Genomic DNA, 25,220 nt, shown 5'->3' with positions numbered 1-25,220 from the left:
GATTTGCCACTTTAATGCATAACATACGAAAAACACATGAACAACACATAAACACAAGAAGACACACACTCACAAACACACACACACTCAATACACAGTCGCAGAGTAAATCATGGAACCTGGTAATCACTGGCCTAATATAATTGCAGACAGAGCTTTTAATCGGGAATGGTAAGACATTAAGTAAATTAGTTTTTAAAGATTTAAGATGTTTAAAGATTTCATTTGCAGATACCTCTGATTCAATGTAGCGAGGGGAATCACTGTTGATTGAAGCTGATAGATGGTGGAGCTCTGTAAAATGTGTTGACACTGCAGAGCCAGGCTTCATTATGGAACAGTATTTACTTCGCATTTTCCCCGTGTATGTCTTTAACCTTTATTTATCCAGTGAAATGTTTAACTGAGCCCACATGCTGTGCCGCAGTAGCATTTGCTTCAAATTAGTAAATGTGTGTGTGTGTGTGCTTTCACAGCTTATAGCAGCAGAGTAGAAACATAATCTTCTAGTTTCCTCTCTCCAAAGTAGCTCCACTGGTACAGCTGTGGGATCGGCGCTTCTCTCATGAGCACCAGGATGTCGTTCTTTTAAAGGAGCAATTTGTAAGATATGGCCAGAAAAAAAAAAAATAAAATCTGGACTGACATTATCAACAAAGTGTGAAGAAACGACAGTGTAGACGTGCTAACCAGCTAGCCACGGCCCGTCCTGAGGGGATAGTCCAATAGCCCCTGTAGTTTCAGATAGCAGATTCATGCCAGATGTTAGCATAACAAGTGAACAAAATCAATTCACAAAATTTCAAGAAATTAAATACTCCTCTATTTTCAAAATAAGAAATACAACCGTTCACCTTCTTAATTCAAGTTTCAAGCTTAATTGCCTCGTTAACTCATTGTGAAACACACTTCATTCAAACTTAATATAAACTAAATAAAACTCACAAAAACAGTTTAATTTTTTCTTTCCACAATCACCTCTGGTTTGGTCGAAAATAAATCCTCAATTCACCAAATATTCACGCCATCGCCTGCTGTGTCCTGCTGTCCCTGAAGTTATAGTCCTGGTCAGAGCTGCTGTAAATCGCCTCCTTACTGTATCCCTTGCTGTCAAACTGACTTGGCAAGTTTTGGAGACTTTGCTCGGTCTAAGTTCAGTGTCCAGCCATGTTCACTGTCCCATCCAGTTAAGCTGGCCCCCGTGGCGACTCCTCCTGCGAGGTCTAATAGCTAACGGGAGCTAGCTACAGCCAAGAATAGCTAGCAGGTCATATGGCCTGCTCAAAAATGTGGATATGTGTTCTTAACTTTGAGAAATTTATAGTAGGCCGTGTGAACCCATCCAGACTGCAACTTCTAACTTGTATTTACTAAAGCCAGCATAACATCTGGAAGTTAAGAGACATAAACGTCAATCATTTACTCTCGAAAAAGAGAGCGAACAAGCGTAAACCTAAATGGTTAAGCTATTCAAGGAAATAAGAGTCCTGGTGAAGTTTCACCATGATTTTCCCAGGCTGCCCAGGTAATTAGCAGTTCTCACGAGCTGCTCTAACCATAAGGTGAGCACCATCCACTTGGCCTCCGTAAAGAAATACATGCGCTAACAGCAAAACATTCAGACAGTCATATTATTATCAGCCTAACCCTGTTCAAGATGTTATTCAAGTTCAAGAAGTTAAGTGTTCTTGAGTCCAGCCACATCCGAGTCCCCCTCTCAAGGACAGGAACGATGAGACAAAAGGCTTACAAGAGGACACATTTTCTTCCCCCATTGTTGTTCCCAAATCAAACATTTTATGGGTTGAACAATTAAAGAAGGGCACTTTAGTCCAAGGCCGTTGCTTTGTGTTGAAGAGCAGTGGAACATGAGGGCTCATCGAAAAAAAAAAGGTCTTCGACATATGCAACCGATTTTGGGAAATGTAATTGGTGGAGGAGGTTTGTGTAGGGTCGAGAGCACAATTATGATGGGAAAAAGTAAAATAATGGTGCATCTAAAGGGCATGACCAGTGAGCACCAACCAGTAGATGTCTTTTCATGTGGAGTGGATCATCTTGGAGTTCAAGCTCATGCATGTCGAACATGAGTTGCTTTTACTGCACAAACTACAATGCAGAAGAAAGAGAGTACGTTGGAGGAGATGGTGGGAAGGGCCATTGAACCAATTGAGGCAGAGGAAGGGTTCATTTTCTTTGCTAGTCCGACAACTGAGAGACGTGGCTGAAGAAATGCATTTCAAGTGTTTCCAGCTGTCAGCAGGAAGATTTGACGATTTCGTTCGTCATCTACAACAGTCTATCTCGCACCAGTGAACAGACAGTATGCCTAGACTAAAATCAGACACTAACAGTCACCTTCCATGTTCTAGCCTCAGGTGAAAGCCAACAGGCTGTAGCACCATGTCCTCCATTATTTCGGAGGTCTGTAAAGCTTTATGGAAAGGTCTGCAGCCAGAGGTACTTCCCCACACTTCAGTCGCTCAATCGTTGCAGCTGCTTTTTGGCGACAAGGAACTTTCCGAACTGTGTCGGCAGCATAGTGGGTCAATATGTGAACATCAAGGCACCGCCGCATGCCTGGAGCTTGTAGTTGTACTGCACAGACGCACACTCCACTGTCCTGATGGCTACCTGTAACGCCAGCTATCAGTTACCATTGGTGGAGGTCGGATGGGAAAGTGATGCAGACATGGAGAGCAGATTTAGTTCTACGCCGCTTGAGCAGAAACTGAACCAGGTGCAGTGATCTTAATATTACTGCAAACCAGATATTCGAGCTAGATTGACTCTTCTAGCTAGCTAGCTTATCAGTCCAACTAATATATTTAATTCTGATTTTTATAATATATGCTGATCTTGATGAAGCATTGATGAACAATAATGCTTTTCCTACACATGTTGTCGACTGCTGCAAAGCCTTCCTGCACCCATTCTTTTGTCAACGTTTCTTGGTGCAAGCTACATTTTTAATAAATCATGCTTTAAAAATGTGATGGGGCCATTTCACTTCACAAACAACACTTTAGTCATTACTAGCTTAAATGAAACCTGTGCTTGAGTGACTTGAGGGACTTCAATTAACCCCTCGGGCAGTTTGGTCTGCAGCTCAGTGACTCCAGCCACAGCGTCTCCAGTGTTTGCCCGGCAGTGTAACCGTCTGAGAGTGAGCTAAACGGACTCAATCCCCTGCCTGTAAAACGAGAGGCGAGTGAGGAAGGTGTGTTGTCACCCAGCCTCGCTACACTGTTCCTCCTTCTGGCGCCCTTCAGCTTTAATTTTTTCCAGGATTCAAATCACATTTTTGATATTTGCTTTATATGATAGAAAACTGAAGAGAAAAATCTTCGGGGAAGAATTAGAGCCTCTGTGCCGGCCTCAAGGGCACTGATCTAAGGCTCAACCTAATTTGGAAAAATAGAAAGGTCTTGCTGTGTTATTATCATTTGTGCTGGTGCATTTGATACTGGGCTGCCTTCTGGGGGTTGAGCAAACAGACGCCAATGGTGAGAGGCGACATCTTAAAGCGATATTTCACTTTTGTGGACTGTTTTCACTTAGCAGAAGTTCAGGAGCATACAATTTCCAACATTAGCTGCCCAGGGGAACCCGCCGACTCCAGCCCCCACCAAAACACATACGCAGGCAGACACACACTTTAAGGCCTTTATTTAATCACAGAAACTTCTGTAGATATCCAGCAGCTTGTAGAGTAAGCAGTGAGGCTACTGTGAACATTACACCACACAGTGACTTACAAAGATTAAGAAGACCTTCACATTGTCATCTTGATTACAGAGAAAAGGGGACTGGGTGTAATCTTCAACTGGGTCGAGTCAGTGTGGGAAAATTCAGCCCTCAGTTCAATAAATTCAAACAGCTCCATGTTATGAGACGTGGGATAGTGCAGCTTGCACATACTGTCTTGGCCCCTGTGAGGATAATTCATTAACTTCCCTAATCCTCTCATGTGGTGTTGCAGCAGAAAAAAAAAAAAGATGAAAAGCTCGCTGAATATCAAAAACAACGATTTCTGAGCTCCTCATCATCGCCTTCACACTCTTTCACAAGTGTCTCTGAAAGAGGATGCTACATGTTCCAAGCATGCACGTACCGTGTTAATGAGCTTCGAAATACATTTTCGGCAGCTTATGGCTGCCGCGCACCGCTGTGGGATGAGAACGGCTCAATAAAATATACACAGGAGGTCGAAACGGTAGGGAAATAAAAACCCCTTTTTGACAATGTTAAGCCTCGCAGCTGCTTTGAGGCAACTGAGGGGTTTTTATCAGCTCTTTAGATGTTGGATCATAGGGCGCCGAAAGCTTTCCAAGGGTAAGCAAAGTCAGAGGAGTCAGTACTGTACCAGCACATGCCTCTACCCACATGATTAATTCACATGTCACAGCGTTGTCTTTCAGTATCCGTCTGCGCTATATGTGAGGTCCTGCTGTCTTTGTTTATTGTATAGTCGTATGTACTTGTATCTCTGTATGACACTACGCCTCTTCGACGTCACCTCGCAAATTCTCCACATGTATTAAAGTGATTATAATTTGTTCTGATTGATTGTTCTGATCTGATGTGCCTTTTTCTTCCAAAGTAATTCAATAGGATGATCTTTCGAGCACTGCTCCTCTTCAGATTTATATGCAGCTTCACAAATAGGAGAAGACCCAAACAGTCTTCTACTGTACCGTTGTCCATCTCACAACTGAGGTAACTAACTAACTCAGAAGCTGCCTTGACCTAATGCAACTGAACGGTATCTGCTCAGGGAGAGCTAAGCTTTAGACCGACTGCACAGTTATCGGCTTTCTCTAACCTCAGTAGAGCTGTCATTTTTTATTTTTAAATAACATGGCAACATATTCAATATTCAATCTATAATCATCTGTTTCAATTGACCATCCCTGCCCCCCCTTACTTATTTATTTGTCCTTGACAGCAAGGACTACAGTCTGTGATGGAAGGATATATTATGCATATATAATACATAATGTTAAGTTTTATGAACACGGCAAAATGATGCACATTAAGGCCAAGTCATTCTGGTCTGAAGGAAAACAAGAGGAGGATGTACGTGCTACATATACTTGTCGTAGAGGCCGAGGATGAGAGGATTATCAGTCAACATCTCTCCTGCCCTGCAGGGTTTGTCGCCGTTACCCCTTCTTGCGGGTTAATAAAGTATTTAATAAAAAGTATTTGTTCCTGACTACAGACCATGGTGCTGACCATTACACGTACGTTTTGCTAACATCTGCTAACCTAAGATGTGACTGTATTCAATGTGATCTTGGGGTCAATATAATGTGACTGTACATCATCTTTGGGGATTGTGTTGATGTTCAGCTGATGGTGAGGTCTACACATCCTAACCCGCTCTTTACGTTGGACCAAATTTGTCTTCGTTTTTGGGACCGGATAAATGGGTAAAAAGCTTGTTCAACTGAGCAACAAAGTCTCAAGACTGGTGAAGGTCAGTACCCCCAGGAGACTGGCAATTCGTGTCCAGTGTAAAACCAACCTCAGTGTTTTTTTCCCTAAACTTAACCAAGCAGTTGTCTGAAGTTAACCACATGGCTTTCTGTGAGGAAGGCTTTGCACACAGATGCTAAAAGGGTCACTAAAATGCATCTGTATGAGACGCAGAGGAGCGAAAAAAAAAAGCAGCGTAGGCGTTGACGATCTGTGTGAGAATGTGAAGGAACAACATTCCACGAGTTGACGGTCGTTTTATCACTTTATTGACATTATCCCTCGTTAAAGTCCAACCCCTCTCTAAATGTGGCTGGTATATGGCAAAAGACGAAGGTATCAGAGGCACCCGCATTTCAGGAAGTACATCTCGAGGAAGTCTTGAGATAAGAGTCTCGAAGTGTTACAGTACATGCTGCTCATAGTTGAAAAACACATTCCTTGACCCTTTGTAGCTGCAAAGGGGACGAGGAAATGAGTTTATCGATGCATGCTTCTGTCGTGTGTAGATAGTGTTATAAAGGAGAGGTCAAGTAACAAAAGCCGCTCTCAGACAAACGTTGCAGGAGCGTTCTATAATGACCTTGCTCTCAAAACCACCGTGTAGGTTAATGACTCTGCACCTGGCCTGGGCTCCGAAACAATGATTTTTCAGAGGCAGTTGTGTGATGTATGATGTGGTGATTGTTTGGGGGTGTGTATAAATTGAAAGAATGCCGGCTCGTTGACATTCTGGATGATGAAATAAGAGGCACTTTAGGTAATTCCTCTGATAAAGCAGCCCCGACCCCATGGCGGATGATAGAATCAAAAGCACTCGCGCGGGTCGCTGTCAGGATCATCTGTCTAGTCAGTCCATTAAGGCTGAACGCGAGGGCTTCGACTCCCTGCCAAGACAGCGTGAAGCTCCACGGTCCTAAGTGGGAACATCCTCCACGAAGAGTCTCAACCAGAGCACCTGGATGGAGCAGGTTGGGAGTCGGCGTTCATGGGTCATTCTGCAGCTGACAGACGCATATTGTTGTTTATGTGATGGCCCCTTAAACCACAAGGCGACCCTGCCTGAGTTCTGATATCTCCATGCCAGATGATAAAACCTTTCTGGAAACAAGAAGTCACCCAATTACATACAGTATCACCTTCGGTTATCAAGACACAGCTTCAGAGTCTGAGGCGGCCTTCTCAAATGTAAATCAGTGTTGACTTACCAAGGGCAATATCCTGTCTGTATCCACATCCTGTCCTCTGACGGAGGAGTATGTGTTTGTTAGGAATGGAGGAGGGTGTTTAACATTAAAAATGATGATATTGCATCAAGGCGATAAATAAGTGCGTAAATATGTGGACAGGAAGCAGGATGACGGATAGCGGCTCTCGCTGCAGCCCATTAGTTGTTGACAGCTTCTGCAAGGGAAGCAGGCAGGAATCTGTGGCCTGTAATTCTGTCTCATTACCACGCCAGTCTGCACTTCCTCCCCCGGACCTTTAATTCATCTCTTATAGTTTGCCTGTCACCGGCCTTTGTTTTATGGCGAACTAACTTGCGTGCTATGATGCCTGATTTATGGCAGTAATTGAGCGCCTACAAATCAGAGAATATTTTTCATTGATTACCTCAAATTGTCTAATCTTTTCTATGTTCTTGGTCCCTGATTGGGTGGTATTTACTGATTGCCTCTTCCCTAACTTAAAAATCAATCAGCGGCCACAATCAGAGTGGCTGGATGAATCCAGGCCAAGGCAGCTGCTCCTCCATCAAATAATCTCCGAGCCATCAAATGAATTCTAATTTTTGACGGAGAGTTTTTATGTAGTTTATCTGTGCAGCACTAGAATTTATTCAATGCATTACATCTTTATTTTGAAATCAACCGCTGAACTATTAAATGGACTCAATCCATACAGTGCAGTAAAAGTCTCAACGCATGCCTCTCACTGGAGGACCTTGTTTTATAACAGCTAGGACATCTGACTGAGTGTGTGAAGGCTGATGTCTTCACACGCTCACATGACAAACAGAAGTATATCAAGCCTGTTTTTAACAATGCTAGCGACGTGGCTCATAAGTTGGCAGTGTTGGTTTGCAAGTTGGTCGTCCACACATCATGGTTCCCGTAGGATGAATCCCAAACTATTTTATGGAACATGCTCAACCAAGATGGTGAACATGGTAAACATTATCCTGACATGTCGGCACTATCACTTAGTGCTGCAAAGTACAGCCTCGTGGAGCTGCTAAGCATTAGCATGAGGACATAATGTCATGTTTCTGATGCAGGTGATCAGATCCATCATAAAACTAAAACAGTGTATGAGCGTAACTCTGCAGTTTGTAGATAGCGCTCAACAGTCCCCTTTTATTCAAACAAGCCTAATTCAATTTCAAATAAAACATATTTATATCGGCTAGATCCTGATTTTAAATTTGGACACCAGCCACCTAAATGTTTTTCTCATTTACTTCATGAGAACAAAAATGTCAATGTCAACCAACCAACAGACATGGATGCCCTGAGGTAATAAATACACCATTTCTAAACACGTACAGTAAAAGCAGTGTTTCCGTTGACCAGATGAGCACATCGGTTCAATCAAAGATGAACTACAAGTCCACAGTAGTTAGCTGGTGTCCACACTGAAATTGGAAATGAACACTCGTATGTTTCGGATGGGCTTCGACAGGAGCGAAGGGGAATCAGAGGGAAAATTCAGTGGATGGTAGTGTTACGTGTTGATGCCTGTTAGCACCTTATCTTTGAGGGTTAACTGTCTTGATACAGTTTCAGCAGGACATCACAATACCAGACATACCTTTGGATTAAAAATTAAAAATTCAGTAGCTGAAAAGACCACAGTCAGACTGCATGTTCTCTGCAACACTATCTTAAATCTCATTTCACTCCTCTGCAGCTGCTTTGGCTCTTGACACCATCAGACTCATTTTCCTGACAGTGACCCTAGCTTTCACTTGCACTTTTGACATGAGCTGACTTCCTGCTACAAGGTGTGGCGGATAATTATAGAATGCATTCAGGGCAGCAGAGGTGCGCCGCTGTCCGGGGCTGAATCTAATGCAGTCACATCTGCTTAACTTCACCACGCGGCAGCACCTACAGGTCTGGGAGGGAGGAAAAACAAAGCGACACAGAGAGAGGGAGACACTGCCGGTGAGACTGGACAGGTTTAATGCCGTGGCCACTGGCGTCTCGGACGGTATCGAACAACAAGGAGGAATCTGCACGTTCGTGGAGGGGACGTGGGATCAGTGTGTGTGATATGAGCCTGTGATGACAAGTGCTGATTTATATTGAGGTGGACGTGGATGTACAGAGCCCCGAGGGCGGCTCACCTACTCACACATTACCGTCACTGTCAGGAGGGGACAATGAGAGAGGAGGGGGGAGAACGAGAGGGAGAGTTTTCCTCATCCAGGAGGAGCAAGACTCTCTGCACCTGGAAACTACATGCAGCTTTTAACATTTTCCTATTTGACTTTGCTTTCTCTCTATCCCTGATTTAAAGTGCCTAAAAATGCATTAACATCATTCTTAACACCAAGACTGTCCTTCCAACAACAATAACCCTTAACCAAGTTGTTATTTTGACCCAAACCACCATCTTTTCCTACCTCTAACCATGTCATTTCTGTTCCTAAATATAACTTAACTTTAACCACGGCCGTGTAGTGTCAGTAATATTTTCCCCTGACTTCATGTTAAGGGTGGGAAGCTCGAATGCTGGGATAATGTTATGCTGCTGTGCTCTAGGTTGCAAGTCGTACAAACGTGGGGAATCTGATGAATTGTTAACATTTAATTGCTTCCTGATTGATCAGCTACCGGAGAGATGATTTACAGTGAAAATCCATAGTGATATCAGGCCAGATATCAAGGGAAAACAACATATTTGATAAACCATGAGCTAATATTAGCATTCAACCACTTCTTAGCTGACTTCATTGTTTGATGACATCCAGTGTGTTTCACTTCCAGGCTTTAAGCATGTGTCCAAGATGAGTGTTGACATTTTAGATATTTTTTCCTGTCATATCCTGCAAAAAACAGTAATGTGAGCTAGGAAGTGGTGCTAACGCTAATATTAGTGAATGGGTTATCAAATATGTTGTTTTATTTTGAAATATGGTCTGATTGAGAAAATGGCCGCCATGTGAATATGGTCTATAGTCATTTGTTTCAAATGGGACACGAACACCAGTCTCCTGGGTGAAAGTTCTGTGTTTGTTTGACCCGTCCATCAACACCAAACTTCTGCCCTGCTTGGACTCGGACCGCTTTATTGTAAGTCACCTGACATTTTTCATGTATTGTATTCAGACCCGTCTGCTCTCCTTAGAAGTTAATCGAAAAGATTGACAAAAATTGGACTTTGGCGTAGGCACTGCATGCAACTGGAAGTTTAAAGTTGTTGTTATTTGTAGGCACATTGAAGTGAGTGGGTTGGGTTAATAAACAGGATGTTGTTTTGTTGTTTCATTTGCTGGACATGTTACTCAAACCAGTATTTACTCCCTTTGTTTTTTGGCTTCTGGTGGAAGCAACAACAGGTTTCTTTGTAATAAACCAAGAGCAGCATTTACATGTCTTTGCTTATGGCTTTAAAACTCATACATTTTCATGACAATATCCACCATTTTTATATTGTAGTGTAAATCTGTCACTGATTGAAAATTATTGGTAATAAGTACATTCAGAGACGGCTATTTCTCCACTAAATGCTGCTGCTAGTGTCCTATAGTTTTGTACTATTATCCACAGCTGTTTCCGTGGTTGCTGTTGCAAGAAAGTGATACAAAAGCAATATTTTGTAGATAAACCTCTACCAGAGATGCAAAATGTGATATATTAACAAATGCAAAAACTATGAAGACAGTCTATGAGAGAGAAGTGTTAGGTGTGTGTGTGTGTGTGTGTGAGAGAGACAGAGAGAGAGAGAGAGAGAAAGAGAGAGAGGCCTGGCGTGAGAGCAATTACCTTCAGTAATTTTCATCTGCTGACATACACATTGTAGGATCATCTTAAAACTGCAGGTCCGAAATGGGAATTTTTAAGCTCAGCCGTTAAAATCTAAGAATTCAAATAACTTTCTTCATTGAGAATTTTATAGATTCCACATTACAAATGACCTTGAAAAGAAGAGAGGAAAAAGATGCTAATGAAAAAGTGCTCGCTTGGGATAGAGTTACAGACGAGGTTCGAACGCTATTAGGTGAAAAAGGTGCTCGGTTGGGAGACAGCACATGGCGGGGATAATGCTGCTACACAGGACCGCAATTACGACAATCAAAAGATCCGTTTACTGTATCATGTAATCAGACGAATGACATTATTGTAATTTTTCTTTGATGATATCGCAGCCTGTGATCTTAAAGAGGAAAAAACATTATGAAGCAAAACTGCTCCATTGCAATCAACCCTTGATGAGTGAGAGCCATCTTTGACTGATTAAAAACTCCAGCATACATTTTTTTTGAGGGACTTTCCTGTTTGGTCTGTGCCACATCCCTGCTTACAGACAGCTACCCTGTGAGTGTTTGTCTGTTTGCTACATTAAAGGCCCTCTCAGACATTTGGAGAGCTCCTTTTAATAACTGCATTTGCCTCACAGGTCTTGTTTTCAGCATCGCCGAAGCTCCAGTTTTGATTTCGCTCCAATGCGAGATTACAGTGATAAGAAAATCTAAACATCCTGCCAGGTTTATCCTTCATAGGCGGTGTTTTTCAGTGGCGTGCATTGTCTCCGACAATTAGCCCTGAGAAATGGAGTCCTCGGTCGCAGGCCTCGCCTTTATTGTATGCTGACAGACAATTCCCTCTGGGGTCGCAACTCTGCAGCCGCACAGAGACAATAGAAAGACAATAGAAAAGACAAACCACAGAAATGAGCTATGAGAAACAGCATGGCTTTTAACTCCTTTGGGGGGGGGGAGAGAATAACCCTGCCGACAAGTAAAGGCAGGTAACATCAAGCTCATCCACTGTCCACCTCGCTCGAGTGGCTATCTACTGTTTTCTCCTCATATCACCCCACCCCGCCTTGCCTCCTCTCCCTCCACCTCAACCCCCCACCTTCAAGCCATCCACCCCACCCACCCACCCCCGTCAATAAATCCATCTGGGAGATCAATGCGGCAGCGAATCACTAAAAGTTATCAGCTGAAGCCCTGCCAAATCAGCAAACACAATCACTATGTAAATCCATCTTTTACTTCTCCTCCACAAAAAGACAGGCTGGCTTTGAGTGAGGCTCCGAGAAACTAAATGTGTGATAGAAATGGACAATATTGGCAACGCTGGCTGCTTGCTGAACCTCGGCACATTAAAGTATATGGTTCAGAACACAGTTCTCAGCAGAGTCCTCTCGGAGGAGCTGCATATTCTCGCTAGAATCAACAAACTCCCACACTGGCAGCGCAAAACAGCTCAATAATAAAGACAAATAGACAGGAAGCAAAACATAATGAGCGTGCCTTCAGATGTTTATTCTATCCGTATCATATCAACCATAACATCAGTGACTTTGTATGTCTTCATGTTTACTACAGAGTTGCCATGGGCTGGTCATTTATATGCTTAGATTGAGCTCTGATGGTGACATCTGTGCTTCTGTCAGTCATGATGCTGCTGCGGCCCCCGCCTTCCCCATCGCCGTGGGCAAACCCCCCTCTACTTGCTCCTCTCTCCTCTCGCTCTCTTTCAGTCCTTTCCGTCTCTCTCTCTCTCTCTCTCTCTCTCTCCCCCCACAACGCTAGACAGCTTGGTCACCCAGGCCTGCAGGAGAGGGTCTCACCGTGATGAAATAGAGGTAGGCAGTTGTTCCTTCAGCCCCAGGGTCATTATTTAAAAAGTGACAGAGACTCCAGTGAGTGAACGTGAGAGAGGTGGCGAGGAAGAAAGAGAGAGAGAGAGAGAAGAGAGAGTGAAAGAAGAGAGGGAGGGAGGGAGGGGAGGCGTGAGGGCGGGTGGATGTGTGTGTGGGGGGGGAGGCCTTAGTCGTGCAGGTGTATTGTCCAGCGGAGGGAGAGGGTGCTGGGAGACAAATGAATCCAGCAGGCATTTGGTACACACCGGAGATTGCTTATCGATCCAGATCGCAGTATTCAGGCCGGCCTGAGAGAGGGCTGAGAATTTTCTGAGGGAGTTAATAACCTGGCAGCTCAGCTGTCTTGTCCAATTCACCAAAGGCAGAGGCCTAATCAGGGCTGGATTCCTTTTTCTGTCTGAGGAGGGGGCACTAGCCCTCCACCCTCTCTTTCAGCTTTGGCTTCTCTCCCTGTCTCTCCATCTCTGTTGCCCTCCCCTTATCCCTCCCTGCCTCCCTCCCCTCGCTCCCCTCCCTCCGTCCACAGCCCCTCACTTCCACTCCATCGGAGCTCTGAAAGTGATTGAAATGACAGCCTATAGAAAGAGGCTAATCAAATTGTTTATTATCAGTCTGAATCAATATGTATGGATTGTTAAAACATCAAAGTCAGCCCCTGGAAAAGTAATAGTCAACGGCCGGCAGCAGCTGCTCAGCCAAGGCTGGGTCCCTGGGAGCCTCGCTCCATTTAAAGCGACTTTCACTCTTACTTAAGTCCCGATGACCCGACGAGGTCAGTTGGCTGAAGGGGATGTACATGCTTGTGCTACAGCGCCTGCTGAATAAAACCCCTCTAAACTTCCCTCCAGCTACTCAAATACATGTCTGTTCAGGGCTGACTGATAAACAATCCATCAATGAAATAAATGAGCCACCATGGTACTGAGATAAAGACCATCGCTCACCTACTGTTGCTCCGAGCAATATTTTGGACTGCTGGTCATTGGTTCCCCTCAAATTCAATATTTCGCACTCATCCTCGCCCCTGAATCCGACTCTCCTCTCTTTAGGAAACCGGTCCGGATTGCAAATGAGGTCAGGGCTGATGAATGAGTCAGCTGAAGGGATCAAATTGCTTTGAGATGGACATTGTAGTTGGTTCCAGGCCGTGAGACAAGCTGGCATGGAAGATTGATGGATGGCCATTGTCCATTCATTGGCGCCGACTGTGACACCTGATGTTTGGCCGGGGTCTCCCCTCCACCTCCGACACCCCACAAAACACAAGGCCCGTCGTGAGCTTGATAGAATGATTAGACACTGAATGATATCTTCTTCTGCAGCCCTCCATCTTGACCACTTTACCGCTTGCAAACATGAAGATGGATCACGGCGTCTGCAGCCGCCGGGTCAAAAGTGAGAGCGTTCGGGCTGCCTCAGAACACACAAATTATGTAATTTGTCGCACTACTTTTCTCGGTGAGAAATGCGTACACATCCCTGCATTTCATCCGAACCTCCATCAGCTACAATCAGGTCAAGTTTCGGTGTAGGACATATTAAAAGTGACAGACTCCGTCTCGGTAAGCACCATGTCATCCCATTGCCCTCATTTTGCTCCCAATTTTTCTGTCACTCATTTCAGCCGAGTCGGATTGCCAATTCAATGAAGCCGGGTCACCATTTTCAAACAACACGCTAATCCATAACACTATAGGAGAAGCTTTCCTAATTGGAAGTCCACTCAGCTCCTTATCATCAGCTCCATTACTTGAGCCACATAAAGGCGCCATCATCCATCATACACCAAATTTGTTCTGTCATTTTTCTTTTGAATGGAAGATAAGGGCCAGGGGGCCATATTGATTTTATAAAAAACATGAAGCTGAGACTCCAGAAGTTGAATGTTCGCCTGTTATCAATAATTGGTCTTATAACCATGACAAGCAGGGGAAAAAAAGAAAAAGAAAAAAAAAGAAACGCACATCTGGGCCCGACACCCTCAGAGGGCGAGACATTTGTGTTTTAATATTATTATCTTCAAATGTATTTTTCTCCCCGTGTGTGTTTTTATCATTTAATTTTCTCTGTTTATCTGCTTTTTCTAATACTGTTGAGAAAAGCTACAGAAAGAAGACTAAAATACATAATGAACATCGCTTCAATGAGCAGTTCATGTCACTGTTAGAGAAATAAAACGCTTTAATTTGCACTCCTCATCATTTAAAAATATATATACATAATGTATATTTATGTTTTATTTTAACCACCTTGGCTAACAATACAATTAAATGATTTTATTAGTAACTGCATCAGTCATGAAACTATGAAAGAGTCCCCTCTACTGTACTGCATTAACTTTACTTATATTTATTTAATAACACAGCATAATTAATACTTTTACATGTACTTTTACTTAAAATGCTCTTCAAGGGTGACTTACTGTTCTCTTAATAGCAGCGTTACACTGTAGTATTGTAATGGATGGGGTGAAGGGAAGTGAAGGGTTTGATTTGAGGGAGATTTTAGAAATTTTCCTTCTTGATTAGAGGCAGAAAAACAAACCGATGATGTTTTTATGTTAGTGCGTTATGTTATAAAGTAGAGAACAGTAAGATTAGAATTACAATAATTATATTTTGTGACGACTATGAGATAAGATGTACCTCCAGTTGAATACTTGCGTTAAAAGAGTCCTTTGTGGATGTAGCAGCATCACTGTCAGACTTATAATGGACAGATTTAAATAAGAATGTAAATCAATGCAGCAAAGCCGGAGATATCATTTGTTTTATTCCACACACTCTTCTTCATTGATGAAATCTGTTGTCGACATCATCCACAATGCAAAAAAATGTGATTGCTGAGAGTTTTATCTGAGATTTGGGTGTATAATGCTAGCAGCGGCTAATGTAGCTTTGAGTGGCTGGCCTCAGGCAGAGATGAGGAGTGAGATACAGAGGTCTGGTAGTGTCACTTCTTCCTAACTTCCACAAGTCACAGAGTTTTTTGTTCATTTTCAAACTTGCAGTCAGAAGCCCCAGCTGACTTTAAGTGTCATCACTTGAGGTAATTTATCAGATTTCATGCAGCTTCCTCTTGAGACAAAAAAGGGACTCGTAAACAGACTTTCATGTGTTGAACTGGTGAATACTTGGAAAAATGGTCAAATTAACAAAAATCCTTTACTTTTCACTATTATAGGCAAGGCAAGTTTATTTGTATAGCACAATTCAGACACAAGGCAACTCAAAGTGCTTTACAGGGGCATAAAAATTACATTAAAATACATTAAAAACAAGTAGGGAGACATAAAGAAACAAAACATTAAAACATGTTCAGAAATAGGAAAGTAAGCTAAAACAGAAGAGGTTTAAAGAGAGAAGAATAGAAAATAAAAGTCACAGTGCAGTTCAAAGCTTCAACATTGTTTCAGTGTAAAGCAGTGACAAACAGAAAGGTCTTCAGCCTTGATTAAAAGAGGTGAGAGTTGGAGCAGACCTGCAGTTTTTGCAGTTTGATACTTTACACTATTCACATAAAGGTCTGCAGTAGATTACCATAGCAGAAACTAAGTTGGACTTAGATGAGGTTGTACCCACCAAGAGTTAAATTAGCTATACTGTCGCCCCCCAAACAATATAGAGACGTTTAACGTGACATACAAACATTATCTGACGGCTGCTGTTCCTCCAAAAAGAGCGCAAGTCAGAATACTAATGTAATACTATTTGTTTTTCATTACAAATGATAATATCAATTGACAGGTTGAATCTGTGAAAAATGACCACTGTCAAATCATGCTGGGATAACATGAGCCGCCAGGTTTTGCACAAACTTGCACACCCTCTTATAACAACTATACATGTAGATGAAGTATTTTACATAGTATTTTATGAAGTAGTTTACTTCCAGCTGCAAACTAAGTTTAGGTTCCCCAGATATATCCAAAAAAAAAACAATCCTGGAAATAAAGTAAAACATCATGAGTAAAATTCAATAATCAACAGCAAACATGGGTTTGAATTTGTACACTCCTCTTGTTTTCGTCGCTCCTTCCTCTCCCCTCTGTCTCCCTCCCTCTCCCTCTCTCCCCCGCCCACCTCGTTCAGCTATGAGCGGTAGCTGATGGCAGGGTTACAGTAGGGCTCTTGCCAAAGTAGTGCTGGGCACGTTGCTGCATAGTAAACACCCAGGGCTCCCGCTCTTGACATGACGGGGGTCTCTAATTAAAGAGTGCAACGAGACACCCCTAGCCAAGGCTCTCCCTATCAGCCCTACACCCACAATTAAGTCCTCCATGGGATCCAAGGCGCTGCATTATTGATGGAGCAGAACGTTTGATTAGAAACTCTTAACACAGCTCCGGAACAGAACAGCCAGTCCACTGTCATTAAACACCACTTAAACCAAGTCAAAACATACCAGTTGGACATGCTTCTTAAACATCCGGGTTATGATGGAGGATGAGGGGCGGGAGGGCGCGACTGGATTGAATATCAATGCTTTGTGCAATACCTTCTGCTAGCATACGCTGAAGGGTTTTAGCCATGCGGGGTAACAAGGTAAACAATATACCTGCGGGCCAGTTAGCGGACGCTTTCTTGATGACTTGCAGGGAAGAGGAAAACAGTGGATTTCACGTACAGGAAAACACATGCAAGAGATAAAAAATAGCAAGTGAACCGCAACAATGTCAGCCCTCCGTATGATGAGTCAGTGAATGTTTGAAATTATAACAACCCCTTCACCAGGAAATATGTACTTACATCAAAGCCCCGGCTGCTCTAAGTGGGGCTAAACAGTATTACCGGCCCACAGTCAATCAACTGTTGCCTCGTGCGTAGATAATGCATCACTTCATATCAAAAGCCCGGCTAATGAGAACAGGATGATGTATACAATAGCAAAACATGCATGCAGATGTGGATGTAACATGCAGATGGGGATGTAATGGGATGTCAAATTAAATGCTGGAACATGTAGACGGAGGTGTAGGCTTCACTTTAAACATGTATGCTTCCCCCCCTCCTTAAAATAAACTGCTTTTGCAGGAGGCTCGTGTTTACGTGGGAGCGAATTTCTGCACGAGGCTATCAGACGCACTTTTCTGGTTGTTTTTTTGTTGTTTTTTTTTGCTCCGCGTGCGCGCCCGTGTGCACATGTGTGTCTTCAGCCGAGCAGAGGGAATACTGCAAATTTCGTGAGCTTCGCCTCTGCAATAGGCCTAATTAATACACACTCAAGGGTTGATAACATTGTGGCTGAAAGTAGATCTCCTTAAGAGATACTTAATCCAGCTAAAGATTGCACTGCTCCCCTCTCTTCCATGGCATCACAATCAAAGGTATTGGGTGGGTCTCTAGTGGACTCATTAGCAGACTGCTCAGCGGTGGGGGTCTCAGCCTGCCTCCCACTGCACCCCCCCCCCCCCCCCCCACCCCACAATGCACACACATAAACCTCACCTTCCCTACCTACACACACACACACACACACACACACACACAGACACCACTTGCTGACCTGAGCAATCAGAGATGCTCGTATTATTATGACATTCATTAAGCATCACTGATGGAAACCCTACACACTCTCATCAGCTCTGTGATTAATCACCACCTTATTGGCAAGCCGCAAGCCTCCCACTATCTGTGTGTGTGTGTGTGTGTGTGTGTGTGTGTGTGTGTGGTTGAAGTCTCCTCTTACTAGGGCAGGGGTCAGATATCAGGGACAGGAGTGATCAGTAGCTACTCAGTGCACATCATCCAGGCTAATGAATGTTACGGCATCGCCTTTTACGCGTAGGGTTGCCACCTACATGCATCTCACAACAATGAATAAAACACCTTATGTGACCGGTACGTATTTTAAAGGTCCAGTAAGTAGTTTTTTTATGCCTAAACAAACAAATAATTTTCTTTTGTTGTTGTTGTTTATATTTGGCGGACCCTGCCACCTTTCTAGCCTCAAACAGTGTTCTGGGGACCTTATTTTCATCTGAAAACAGCTTGTTTATTTCGTTTTTAGAAAGTAGATATTTCTTATGTTGTATTATTACCTCAGTAATACTGTAAATATTAAGATTCTGAGTTTGAATTTCTTCTATAAAACTGCATAATGCCCCTTTAAGTGAATATAAAATGCAGATAAAAGAAAAATAAATCAATTAAAAATAGTTCACCTGGTTAACTTTCTATCCAATGTCCGAACTTATAAAGATGAACCTCACTATAACATGTTCTGCCTCCTTTAAAAGCTCCTGTATGGAAAGCCACTGTGGTCTATCAGGAATAATCTGTATGTCTGCCCAGGTACCTGATCTGAATTCATAATACAGCAGGTTAGAAAGTGGGATCAGGTTAAAGAGTGCTGAGCCATGTTAAACCACTGCGACAGAGGCGCATGCATCATGTCCACGCATTAATAAAAGGCAACTATGCTATCGTTATAAGCACCATACGTGCCCTGGCTCCACTTCCTGGCTGCTCTAATAGCTAACTGGTCAAGGGTGATTTATCTGATAAACTGCTTTTGTGTTCCACAAGCCTGAGAGATGGTTTAGTTTAGCCTAGTCTGCCATAATGTGCTTTATAAATACAAAAACAAATGGTTGCCTAGGGAGGAGGAAAGATGTAGCTTGTATATTTGTGTTGGGTGGGGCGGGGTGTAGGTCAAATTGTATCCTCTTGTGCCTTGGGGGGGAGACAGGAAGGGCCTGAGTTATAACTCTTCCATCACCTGCCTTCTGCCTCCCAAGCATTACTCAGGATATAGCGCAAATTGCAGCCGGCATCCATTAGTTCTTTTCAGGGTTAATATTGATGTAGATATCATTCCTATCTGCTGTGTCATTTATTTGAAATACTATGTGCGAGGAGTAGCTCCGGCAGTGAATCAAATCAATTGATAGAGCAGTTAGCCTTGCAGCCCGGGCTGCCTGGGAGCTGCCGAGCGAGCATGAAATATTATGGAGATTGTTCTTTAAAGTGATCTCTTCATCATCATTTGTCTGCAGCCTGGGCGATCCTATCCCCTACTGCTGCGTTCCTCTTGGGCACCAGCTGTCATAACTAAATCAGCCGGATAATGCAGTCGTGCGCACACTTCTCCCGCTTACCCCCGCAACACCCGCCTTCATCACCACCACCGCCGCCCCCCACAACCCCTACACCCCTACGCCCTCCCTCCTTCCTCGCTGCTGCAGCCACACATGTCAAGGAGCATCCAGAGAGTCGCTCATCATCGCCACTGATGGCCCTCCTCTCTGGGGCCTGCTTGTTTATGTCACTTCCTATGTGCGGGGCTGCTAGTTCATGTCACCCCTCTGTAGCAGGGGAGGGCACGCCTGCTGTTTTACTTCATGTTTGGCTGCTCGTGACGGGCAGAGAGGCACCGCGGAGCTCAGTGACAGTCAGTCCTCCTCGATGTTATGATAGCCAGTTGAGCTGCCAGTCTGCACTATGCTGTAAGTGAATATGACGGAGACAGTTTTTATGGCGCTCTTCACAGTCTGTTAGGATGCGGCTGGATGGCTGTTTTTACTGCCCATAAATGGAGCAGCGTGCATATTTTCTGAGTCATTAGGAGGACAGTCAGGAGACGTACTCAGAGGGAGACGCACGCCACTTAGGCCAGGCCGTTTACCATTGTAAAAACCTCATCAGTGAGCCTCTCAGAGTGATGTAAACTCTTACTTGGAGAACATTTCCATGTGTCAGTGAGAGATGAGATGAGAGGGCATCTTCAATGACAGGGCCCGAAGGATACAGGGCCCTCAGAGGAAAAAGCTACATTATTCAGTGCCAGGACACCCAGATCCGAGAGCCGGTCATGCCATCCTGATCAGTGCTTCATAGTCTACTGATATTACAGTCAGCAGACTCTGGGTATGGTGACAGTAAAGACGGTGCCACGCTTAGAGCTGCAACTTCCTAAATGAATGCTGAGAGGATGCCAACAAAATGTGCAGTTTATTTATTTCAAACATTTTTTTTTTATTACATACAGGAAGGCCAAAGGTGCACATGCTAAAACATGCATACGGCATTTTATGAAAGAGAAAGTGCAGTCACTGTCTGGCTTGTCAGGTGAAGTTTCATAGTCATCCTCCGAAACAACTGAAATAGATGGGGACTTGTTTTAAAACGTAAGAAAAACCATGAAAAAAGTAAATTACACGGCTCCATACAGTTTGTCTGACATAACCCAAGTCTCTGGAAGCCCAGAGATCTCAAACTGATTTGAAAACAGACAGCATTTAAAAAACCTGTGACATACGATTGACCCTCTTTAGAAAAGGGTGCACGCTAACACTTTTAGCTTAGCAGCTACAGTGAAGATTTCAGCTTAAAGAAGGGTGTGAAGGACGTCTTTTCAAATCGGTGGGCTTTTTCAGAGGCTTAGATTAAGCTGGATGAGCTGTATGTTTATTTATTTTCAGTTATTTTTCTTTATACATTTTAAAACAAGAATACTGCGACATTGTTTCACTGTGAAACTCCAGAAATGTTTTGCGGATTTCAAAAACTGTATTAAGTCTGCATGTAGACACCAGCAGATATATATTCATGACATCTTTTATTTAAAGAAAAACGCTGACATTTTTATTTCACGAGTTAACACGTGCACAATTACAACACAGCCCCCGGGCACAGCCTGGATATTATTCTCTGGCAAAATAGTATCAAGTAATACATTTACACTGATTATGTGCTGACAAAATAGGCATCTATATTGTTGGGACAATGATGTCAGACTACAGCCCGTTACATTTATATTTCTAAGCAAGTCACTGGGCGGCCTGGCCGAGGCGGTGACATCTGCATGAGTCTTCGTCAGAGGAACAATGAGGGCTCTTAGCAGAGAACAGAACCGCTATTTGTCACTGTACTCTGATAAAATTCATACAGGGGCATTGTATGGGTCTGAAAATGGATGTTAAATCCATTAATCAAAGCCAGATGGATTATGTGCTCTACGGGCTGCGTCCCGTTGCTTACTCTCGGAGATACAGAGGTTTAAAAGGCCACGGCGTGTGCGCGTGTGTGTGTGTGAGTGAGTACATACATACACATGCACTTGTGTGTGTCAGTTCCCAATGAGTGATGATGACCACTGGCTCACCATATTGATCAGGAGAGCTCGAGGAAGGGGTGTGAGATAGATGGCCCACACACCAGCGAGGAGCAGCACGAGCATCGAGTAAAACACGGCTGCGGGTGAGAAAGTTCACGTGTAGCTCGGTGCATGTGAAGGGCATCATTTAAGCTTAGTTATGATTTTTTTTTTAACATATTAAAATGATTAAAGGCAGCAAGAGGTTTTGCAAGGGAGTTAAATAACAAGATGCTTGGAAAACAAGAAATTAGGGAGGAAAAAAGGGATCAAGCGGGGTGCAAAGAATGCCAGGGTTAATAAAAATAATGGTTTAAAATACCACTAAGACCACCCATCCTAAAAATGTAAGCTATGCACTCACGGCATACCGTTGGCACATGTTATGCAGATGTAACCATCGCTGAAGACCTGCATTATAGGACTAAAGTTGAATTTTGGCTGCATTTCAGAGAGAAGCTGTGTATTTACATGAATTAGAAGGTGCAAAAATGCTTCCCAGCTTCCTGCTCGGTGTAGAAAAACCAATGGAGCGAGTCTAATGCAGGATGAGGGAAAAGTACTGGATGTGTTTGATGCAGGATGGACGTACGCTTCTCTGTTTTCACATCCCTTTTTTTAAGTGGAACTTTTTATTACTACCAAATTCTTGAAATTAAGATTTTTTGAGGATATGATAGATAATAGAGAACAGTTACGTGAGACAACCAGCTGTCTGCTACGCTGGGTTTGTGTTGGTTGTGACTCACACTTCAACACCAGCTGGATGCCGTCCCCGCCCAGCTTCCCGCCGCTGATTGGACAGGTAGACGCAAAGAGCGCGTTGCTCCTCTGCAATTTTCCACAGATTCAGCAGAAAGAATTTTATGGTGCATTTTTTTTGTGTGTGTTTCACCAATCCAAACAATGTGTGCGCGCTCCATACAGTCTTACACATGGCTCTGGTTTTGCTTGGCCAAGTGGATTTCTCTCTCTCCCTCTCTCTCTCTCTTTCATCCTGTGGTTATTAATTATACAGATATTGTTCTGGCACAGAGCGCAACTAGAGGGCTGCTAGATAGCTTTGGAGGTTCATCTAAAGTGAGACTCTGAAGTTTAATTTCAGCGTTGGACTTTAATATCCCCTTGCGTGGTCCAAGTGGTGCTCTGTTCTGTCTCTGTCGGCTGTGCAGTGCAGGGACACGCAGGGCTCTGGCAGAGGGGGGAAAAGCCGATGTAGGACAGCCTCTCATGGCTCCCTGGGGGCAGATCTGTGCAAACTACACTACAAATTACACAGTGGGTTGCTGTGCACCCCGAGCCAGTGTAAACAACAACACCATTTCCCCTCTTATACTATGAATCAAACTGAACTTATATGACCCATGTCTGAGTCCACACCCATACTTTGTACGCCCCCAAACCCTTTTAATGACACACCTACGTAGTAGTGTTCAGCCCCGAGCTAGCTTCCTCTCTCCTCCCCCTCCCGCTGACTTCATTCATGAAAACTCCTCCTCCCTACGCCCCACCGCTCTCACTGTGTCACACTATGCAGCTGTTTCATTTTAAGGAACCGGGGGACTCCAGAAGTTTGCCTCGCAGCCACCAGACTGCTCGCAGAGCCAATTGGAAACCTCAGCCAATACTTGTCCGAAGTGCTCTGGCAAAGTTAAATATAGAGCCCCTCAGTTGTTGTAAGAGATTTAATAAATTCCTCCTTCAAAGTTTGCATAATGCTCTCTGGTTTAAAAGACCAAAGTCCCCTTGCTTGTTATTTCCCAGGCCTATTTGTTGATCTCTCATTGCTGGAATATAACATTTCAGTAATGGTCTGCTGCAAACCAGCTGATGTGTTTAATAAACTTTACTGTGCCTCAGTCTGGGAGCTACCTCCCACTTCGTTACAGATACGGAGGAAAAAGGCAGCGGGCCATGGCAGTGGAGAATGATTCATTAACACTGTTAATTCAGCAATTAAAAAGTCACTATATATAACTTAAACCTTTGAATCAATAACCTATTAGTCAGAGCTTGGCATATTTATTGTCATGAAATGTATAATCTGATGCATTAAAAGTAACTGTACAGCAGAACTAATTATGTTATAAGCAAATAATAAGAAACATTATACAGTTAATTTTAAATATGAATCCTCTGCATCCTCGAGAACTAACCCTAGACTTTAAAAAAATATATAAATTACAGTGAACAATATTCAGATTAGAGCCCTTAATCACTTGATCGCTCCTAATCTGCATGTATTTCGTTCCTTTGTCTGTAATGAGTCTGTAAATATTTTTTACAAGAAAACTGTTTTCAACAGAGTAATCTGATTCAACCGAGCAGTCTGATTGGTCCAAGATGTGTTGTGCAGTTATGTATCGGTTGCTATGCCAACCCATGTGGTAAACAGGGAAATGTAGTAATCAGCATTGTTTTCACCAACAAAGCAAAACATTGCCTGATTTGACCAAAAATACCGGTGCAGAAGTTTCAAATGTTTCTTTTTTTTTCTTTTTTTGTAATCTAAGCTAAACTGATTTGACCCATTTAAAAATAAAAAGATAGAAATAAGATGTAAATACAAATAGCTTACCCTGCATTTACATAATGCAGTTAATTAATTACAGGTAATATTTTTTACGTATAATAAGTAGTTATCTTTTACTTAAGTAATAATGGGAGTTAAAAGAAATAATAGATATGAGTACCCTCTGGACATTGAACTGTGTATTTTCATAACTCTTGATTGTGTATTGTGGCCAATAAGGCTATCGCTGCACCTACCTGCACCTGATCTGAGTCCTTCCACTTGTCTGCGTATCTAAAAGTATTTATCGACATTTTCTAATAAACTCTTAAAACCTGCGACCGGGGGCGGCACACGCAAACACATCCCCAGATATCAGTAATAGTAGTCAGACTGGCAGAGTCCTCCACCAATATGCGAACCAGCTGCGGGCCTCGGCCTGGCAGTGTGCTCTGCTTCAGACAGAGGGGGCTCTGTGGCGGAGGTCTGTGTCACGCCATCAGAATGTGTGGCAGTGTGCTGTGGGTCCTGAGAAAAAGAGCCCGGAGCTCCGCATTATCAGCTGGGTTGATAACAGCATGGAAAAACTGAGGCCAACAGGAAAGACATGCAGGGATCCTTCCCAGACCTGGCCACTGTTCTCTTTTCACTGCCAGTAACCCTCGAGGCGGGCGCTGTTTAGAAAGTCTGTTTGCCGGCCTGCAACTTTACTGTCATGGTTTGCTGTTTTCAGAAAAAAACACTCAGAAAACCCACTAGCGCACATACCCTGCCAGCGGACAGACACAGGTTGCATCTGGCTGGTGGAGGTGGTGGAGCATTTAGCAGCTAAAGAGCCAGATATGTCATTCAGGAGCCTGTGGAGACCAGAGAGAGTGATTATTACTCCAAATAAATGTCAACGTTGCTCCGTAGCTACAGGATGTATAACCACGCAACTGTTTGCTAACAAGCGGACCATATCAGCTTTAAAGGTAGCGATATGTCAATGCTGCGTCCGTGACTATTTTCCGACGCCCCCAAGTGGCCGAAAAACCTGTAATAACCAGACGATGTCATGAAGACACATGTTTTCATTACTTATTAAACTTTTCTTCATTCAAATACATAATAACAAAACAGAAGCGGCGTAATTTTGGAAAACACAAAGAGTACTTGAAATGTAGTAATTACATGCAAATATAGTCCATTTAGAAATTAAATAAAATTAGAAATTTTAAATGTTATTTTTAGATGTTTCATGTATGTTTTTTTTTTATTATAGTTAATTATGTAAACACTTCAACACTTA

The sequence above is a fragment of the Pagrus pagrus genome, assembly GCF_965226575.1.
Source record: "Pagrus pagrus genome assembly, chromosome: 1".
Lineage (NCBI taxonomy): Eukaryota > Metazoa > Chordata > Actinopteri > Spariformes > Sparidae > Pagrus > Pagrus pagrus.
The sequence above is the reverse complement of the archived record's forward strand: the minus strand, read 5'-3'. Positions refer to the sequence as shown.